At 31.3% G+C, this 6,675-nt stretch overlaps 1 protein-coding gene across 4 annotated transcripts in view; it reads right to left on the minus strand.

The window, feature by feature from the left end:
* LOC126743476 (chromodomain-helicase-DNA-binding protein 7-like) overlaps window positions 1-2,564 on the minus strand; it is a 52,489-nt gene extending 49,925 nt beyond the window's left edge. For all 4 annotated transcript variants that reach the window (XM_050450576.1, XM_050450577.1, XM_050450575.1 and 1 more), the window contains exon 1: window positions 2,358-2,564. The gene's annotated coding sequence lies outside the window, so the exon portion shown is untranslated. The remainder of the gene's footprint in view (window positions 1-2,357) is intronic.
* Window positions 2,565-6,675: the final 4,111 nt, after the last annotated feature.

The following is a 6,675-nucleotide window of genomic DNA, read 5'->3' on the forward strand; positions in this document are numbered from 1 at the left end:
CCCATATTCTAAATATTCTATAATCTTGAGAAGCATACTCATACAGCAAAAAGATTGGCTATATAGTTTTCACATCATTTGAATTACCATTCTTAAAAATTGGTGTAATTAAGGCTTTCTTGAAAACTTTAGGAAAGATACATTGTCTGATGGATGTATAAAAATATATTTTCAGCAACTTTAATTTTAAGGATGAAAATAGGTTGTATATATCAGTGTCTCTCAATAAAGAAAAACTCAATATTGTCATGGATAATGGTATTTTCTTGGATGTAGATAAAGTAGTCCATTTAAAAGGGAAAACACCATATTTTTCAAACAATTAAAAATTTATTAAACTAATAAAATAACAATGGCATGAAATACAAAAAACTTAAACAATAAAAGTTGCGTTTGAAAGTAGTAATTGACTCAAGATAGATCCTTGTGGGATCAACTTCATCTACATTATGTGTGAAGAATTGCTAAGGTAAAAGTGAATACATAATTATATTTTTTCATATATAATATTAGTTTATTGAGTAGTGTGACATGAGAGACAGTCAAATATTAAACCAAAGCTAAAAAATTATAAGAGTTTTCATATCAATTTATGATGTTGGTAAATTAGTTGAGAATCTCCATTGTGGTATTTTTGCCTGTTTGAAGCCTGTTCTTGCCCATATTCTAAATATTCTATAATCTTGAGAAGCATACTCATACAGCAAAAAGATTGGCTATATAGTTTTCACATCATTTGAATTACCATTCTTAAAAATTGGTGTAATTAAGGCTTTCTTGAAAACTTTAGGAAAGATACATTGTCTGATGGATGTATAAAAATATATTTTCAGCAACTTTAATTTTAAGGATGAAAATAGGTTGTATATATCAGTGTCTCTCAATAAAGAAAAACTCAATATTGTCATGGATAATGGTATTTTCTTGGATGTAGATAAAGTAGTCCATTTAAAAGGGAAAACACCATATTTTTCAAACAATTAAAAATTTATTAAACTAATAAAATAACAATGGCATGAAATACAAAAAACTTAAACAATAAAAGTTGCATTTCTTAAATAGAACACCATATTAAGTATTAAATTTTTAAATTTTATGGTCAATTCTTAGTAAGTTTTTAGGGTAATATAGATATCTCCTACTGTTATTATATCTATTGTTACTATATCTTCTACTGTTTTTGAGTTGCCTTTTGCCTTTCATGAATATGTTTTTTGCAATATTTATTAATGTCATTTTGAGGTATCTTCTATAAACTTTTTAGACAAATCCACATCTATGTATTATTATCCTAACTCACCATTGATTGACTGATTTAATAAAGAATCCGATGTTGTATTAAACTTCCAAAAACAAAAGCTCCAGTATTTTTTTAAAAAATCCCATATGTAGGTATACAAAAAAAGTAAAAAAATTGATCTAAATGTTCCTTATTGCAAAATGCCATTAATTCCTTATATTTATATAATTGCCGCTGCTAATATTCTATTTTGCAGTTTATTTCTCAAAGGTGCCACTGAAAGGCTCTGCCAGCAGTGTTGCATTTTGCAGTTTCTTTTATCATCAAATGGTTATTGGTAAATCTAAAATGTGCAACTTTGAGGACATCCAAGAAACTTGTCCTGAATGTCAATCCTGCTGACAACCTTCTTTGCAAATACTAGGTACCTATGAATTTTTAAGTGATGAGTATACAGATAAAAATCCTGTAAATATTTTGAATTATTATCCACTCAGGGGCCAATGACCTAAACTTGGATATTTCAGATCACACACTACCTTAATAGCAACAAATTTTCATGATACTATCAAACTAAATATTAGTAAAACAGAAAATGGTTGACACAAAAAAGCCTATGCATTTGTTATGATATATACACATTCTATATTTGTTTTAAATGAGTAATTATGTCTTATTGCATGAAATAACTCAAATGGCAAGTTTGTTTATTTACCCATTTATTTACCTAAAGAGCTAAGTTGTTTGTAAAAAAAGAGTAATTTCCATGTTAAAAAATCAATTTTATGTAATAAAACGTGAACATTTCATGCAAACGAGTCAATTAAAACACATTTCAAAGTAACAATATTGATCTGATTAATTTTTCTTGATCACAATGGCTAATCTATAATCAGAAGCAGAGATTTTTAGGAGAGTTTAATGACTGCCTGAAAACGATGCAAATATCGTAAAAATACAGCATTTTCACACGTTTTTAACTTTCTTAAGAATATCGGCCAAATACGAGCGACTCTTTTAAGAAGGAATCACCGATTAAAACAATAAAAATAGACTCTCTTTCGATTTAACTGAAAACCTGAAACGCTAATTACTTATTATTTGAAAGGCTACTTACGATGAGCAGTAATCAACCCCGGATAAGTCCCAGAACAGTAGTGTTTCGATAAAAAACGCGACACCGTTTTCACTAAATGATTTTACAAGTATTAAAGGGTACTTAAACACTGTTTGCGGGTTATTGTTCCCTTAATTTTTGTGTACAAAATGGATTACAGAAACCGCAGTCGTTTTGACTCCATCTTGCCATTTTCATTCCGATTCCTTCTGATCCGGTGTCGGGCGCAGGCGCGGGGCTTTGATGCTTAGCTGTACCGATGTTACCAACAGAAGATTTTAAATATTAATTCAGTCAGTTTTAATATCAAATTTATAGTTAAATTCTTACGTTAAAAAATTCATAAATATTTCGTCTAACACGGATCATTGTTAAACATTATTAAAAGCGATACTTAAGGGAAACTTTTTTAAACTAAATATGTCAAAATCAGCATTTTGGTATACGTATCCTAAATTTACCATACTTACATTTGTACAAATTCATGAGTCATTATGAATGCGATTTAAAAAAAAAAATCAAATTCTAAAAATAATAATAATTGTAAGAAAATCCATTTTATTGTCATCCTTGACTGGCGAGATGTCACTTCCCATCAGAAAAATCTTTTATTCCGCTACGCACCACGTACTGTGCATTACAAATTAACTTAAATATTATTAAGAAAGATTAATTAATAATTATAAAAATATATCGAAAAAACCCTTAAAAAATTTGATCTTATTAGTTTTTAATATTTTCACTTTTATTCCGCGATGCATTCGGTTTGTATTAAAATAATACTACTTAAATTAAGTTTTTTTCCTTATTACTTTAATTACTATACTAAAATTTGTACAATTTCATAAATCAATATAAATAGGATGTTTATCAAAAAATTTATAGGCCTATTGAACATTGGGTCTTTCATGAAAGATTAGTTTGGTTTATTTCTTACAGCGAAGAACAACATTGGATATATTGAATCTACTTGCTGATACCTATGAATCATTTGCAAATCTATTTATTTATTTAGGGAATCCATTTACAAAAGTGTTACATAGCATACCCATACAAACATATATATTCAGATACAAAACTATCTATAAATCAATGAAAAGTGTAGATGAGTTAATTAATTAAAGCCCCTATGTAATAATATTCTTTAACTGCCCCTTAAAAGATGTAATCCTAGAGTCAAAAAAGTTTATCTGTCCTGAGAGACCATTAGCACTTCGAGCCATTCGTGTAATTGGCTCATTAATGCCATAATTGGTATAATGGAATGGGACTGAAAATATTTCTAATTGTCTATTCAATCTGGAAGGCACCCTAAGTTTAAAAGAGACAATAACTCGGGACAATCTATAGTAGCATTTAAAACCTTATGCATAAAACAAGTCGAGTAATGTTCTTCATGACTCTAATGTGGATAAGTTCAGGTTATCCCTGGCCTACTGATAGTAATACTCCTGTCTCCTGTAACCACATCTAAAAGCCGCCACCCTTGAAAATTTATTTTCAGTTTTTTCAATCTGCTCAATGTAGCAGTTATATGACGGGGACCACACAATTGAGCCATACTCCAAGATGGGCCTAACAAGAGAGCAATAAAGTAATCTAAAAGTAAACAAAGACAAATCAGTTGTAGACCGTTGGATAAAACCCAGCATTTTCATTTCCCTACCAGTCACCTGATTGATGTGACTTTTAAAAGACAACTTGGAGTCAATAAATATTCCTAAGTCAGAAACCTTTGTTTTGACACCAATTGCTACGTTATTTATTTTATAAAGAAAAGCAATAGGGTTTCTTTGCTTAGAAAAAGTAATCTTATGGCACTTATTGATATTAAGGGACATTCTATTCAAGTGGCACCAATCAAAGAACAAATTGAGGTCTTTTTGCAGGAGCACAGCATCAGAAAGGGATGTGATAAGCATAAATAGCTTCACATCATCAGCAAACATTAGCACACGACAATTTTCAAGTTTCCAAACTAAATCAATCAAAAAGAGGCAAAACAAAACAGAGCCCGAGTGAGAGCCCTGTGGCACCTCAGATGGCACCAAAATTTCAAAGGAACATGTACCTCCAAGATTAACAATCTGGGTTCTACCTCTGATGAATCCCGAGATCCACTGAAGAAGAGGCCCCACAATACCTAAAGCCCTAAGCTTCTTCAAGAGTGCCCCATGGTTAACCCGATCAAAAGCTTTGGAAAAATCTGTATATATTGAGTTAACCTGAAGTCCCTTCTCCAAGCAGCGGTTGAGGTAGTTGACATACAGCACCAAATTAGCATCAGTAGATCTGCCTTTTATAAATCCAAATTGCTCAGGATTAAATAAAGATTTAAAACTCCAGGCAATCCTATGACTGACCAGGCAGTCAAGCAGCTTTGGCAACTCAGATTGGTTATACACAGCCCGATAATTGGAAATTTCATTTCTACTACCAGATTTAAAAATGGGTTTTAGAAAACTTCTCTTCCAGAGAGTGAGATAAGAACCAGTACCTAGAGATTTGTTAAAAATGAACAGTATTGGTTTCGTAAGAACACAAACACATTTCTTTATAGGAAGAATGCCGGAATCCCATCTGGTCCAGCGCAGAGCTTATTCTTAGAGGAAGTATTAACCTCATAAACATCCTCCGTTGACAGAGTTAAAGTACTCAGACAAATAGATTTATTAAAATCAAAAGATGTCATTGACTTGCTCATCCGAATAGATGGATGAAAAGTATTCTGCAAACATATCCGCAGTATCCGAGATATTCATACTATAATAATAATAATAATAATATGTCTTTATTAAAAAAAAAGCAATATTAATCTTACAATATTACTTAATACTACATTGCCAAGAAGGCGAAGATTACCTTAAAGCTACTCTTTAACTCTTAACCTTCCTAACATTCACAGTTTAAATGGAGAAAACGAGAGAAAAAAAAACAAAAAAAGAAACAAGTAACTAATCCTGTTATTGTATGTCATTCTGGAGGGAAGACTAAAACCAGTTCTTTTATTTTGAATATATGACCAGAAGTACCTTGGATTGCCAGCGAGATTCATTTCCACCTTATTAATGTATTGTTGATAGCACAACTCTCTTAAGTACTCACATTGTTGTACAAATTCATCATAATTCTGCTGTTGACCATTAATTTTAAACTTTTTGTGAATTTGTTTCTTTCTTATGATCAAACTGCGAAGCTCTGAAGAAAACCAAGATGGAAAAGAAGAACTTTTGTACCTCTTTAGAGGAATAAACTTTTCCATTGAAATCTCCAGTATAAGTCCGTCCTTTCTTGTGACCTAAACAAAGCATTCGACTGTGTCTCATCTCTTGCTGAGAAAATTAATATATTACAATTTTAGCAACAATACAGCATTACTCTGCCTTACTGTTATAAATTTTATTTGAGGGACAGGTCCAAAGTTCTCAGGGTAGGTATAGAGTGTCTTCTGCGAAAAGAATGTTAAATATTGTGGTGCCCCAAAAATCCATTCTTTTACCAATAATATTCCTCATCTATACATAATAATCTTGCTCTTAAGTTTTCCAATATAGAAAATTACACACTTTTTCCCTTATGTCAGAGAGATCTGTTGCTCGTACAGTGGTTTGGGGACATGCAGCTGACGGTGAAGAGCTGTTTTGATGCGAACAGGCTTATTTTATTACCAGGTCTGGTTCTATATCAGTTTAACTTCAAGTAGTTTAACTCCTATAAATTGAACGATGTATGAGAGTAATAAAATCATACTAAAATGTGAAATAAAAAAAATAAAAGTTTTTTCTAATAGCGTGGTAAGACAACTTTGATCTGCGATTTTGAACAGCAATCTAAAGTAAGTGTCATATATGATTTTTTATGTATATATAATTTTTTCGAATAGTTTAGAGTTTATACAGGTATTTTTTTTCTTCTTTATATTTTATACCAGTGAGCACTCTTCACATGTTCACATTTACAATTTGATTGCAAGAGTATAAAAATAAATAAATAAATATTGAGAAAACTATGAACGATTTACGCTATTACGCTATCACGGAATTAAAGGTTGATTTTCTTATTAAAATAGATAATAATAAATATTGAGGAAAATTCCAGAAAACGTTTCTTTGCTGCGCCGATTTCGTCTGATTGGTTAAAAACTTTCAGCGCGCGTATATCGCTTCGCGTTCTGTTACGCGTCGGCCCTATTAACGCATTCCTATAAACAGACCATAAATGAATGTCACTTTAAGCAGTGGGACCAACCTATACACGCCAATGTCCTTGACTGATCGCAGGCTGTCCAACAGAAATCCAACAAAAAACGTCAAAAAGA

The sequence above is a fragment of the Anthonomus grandis genome, chromosome 13, assembly GCF_022605725.1.
Source record: "Anthonomus grandis grandis chromosome 13, icAntGran1.3, whole genome shotgun sequence".
Classification (NCBI taxonomy): domain Eukaryota; kingdom Metazoa; phylum Arthropoda; class Insecta; order Coleoptera; family Curculionidae; genus Anthonomus; species Anthonomus grandis.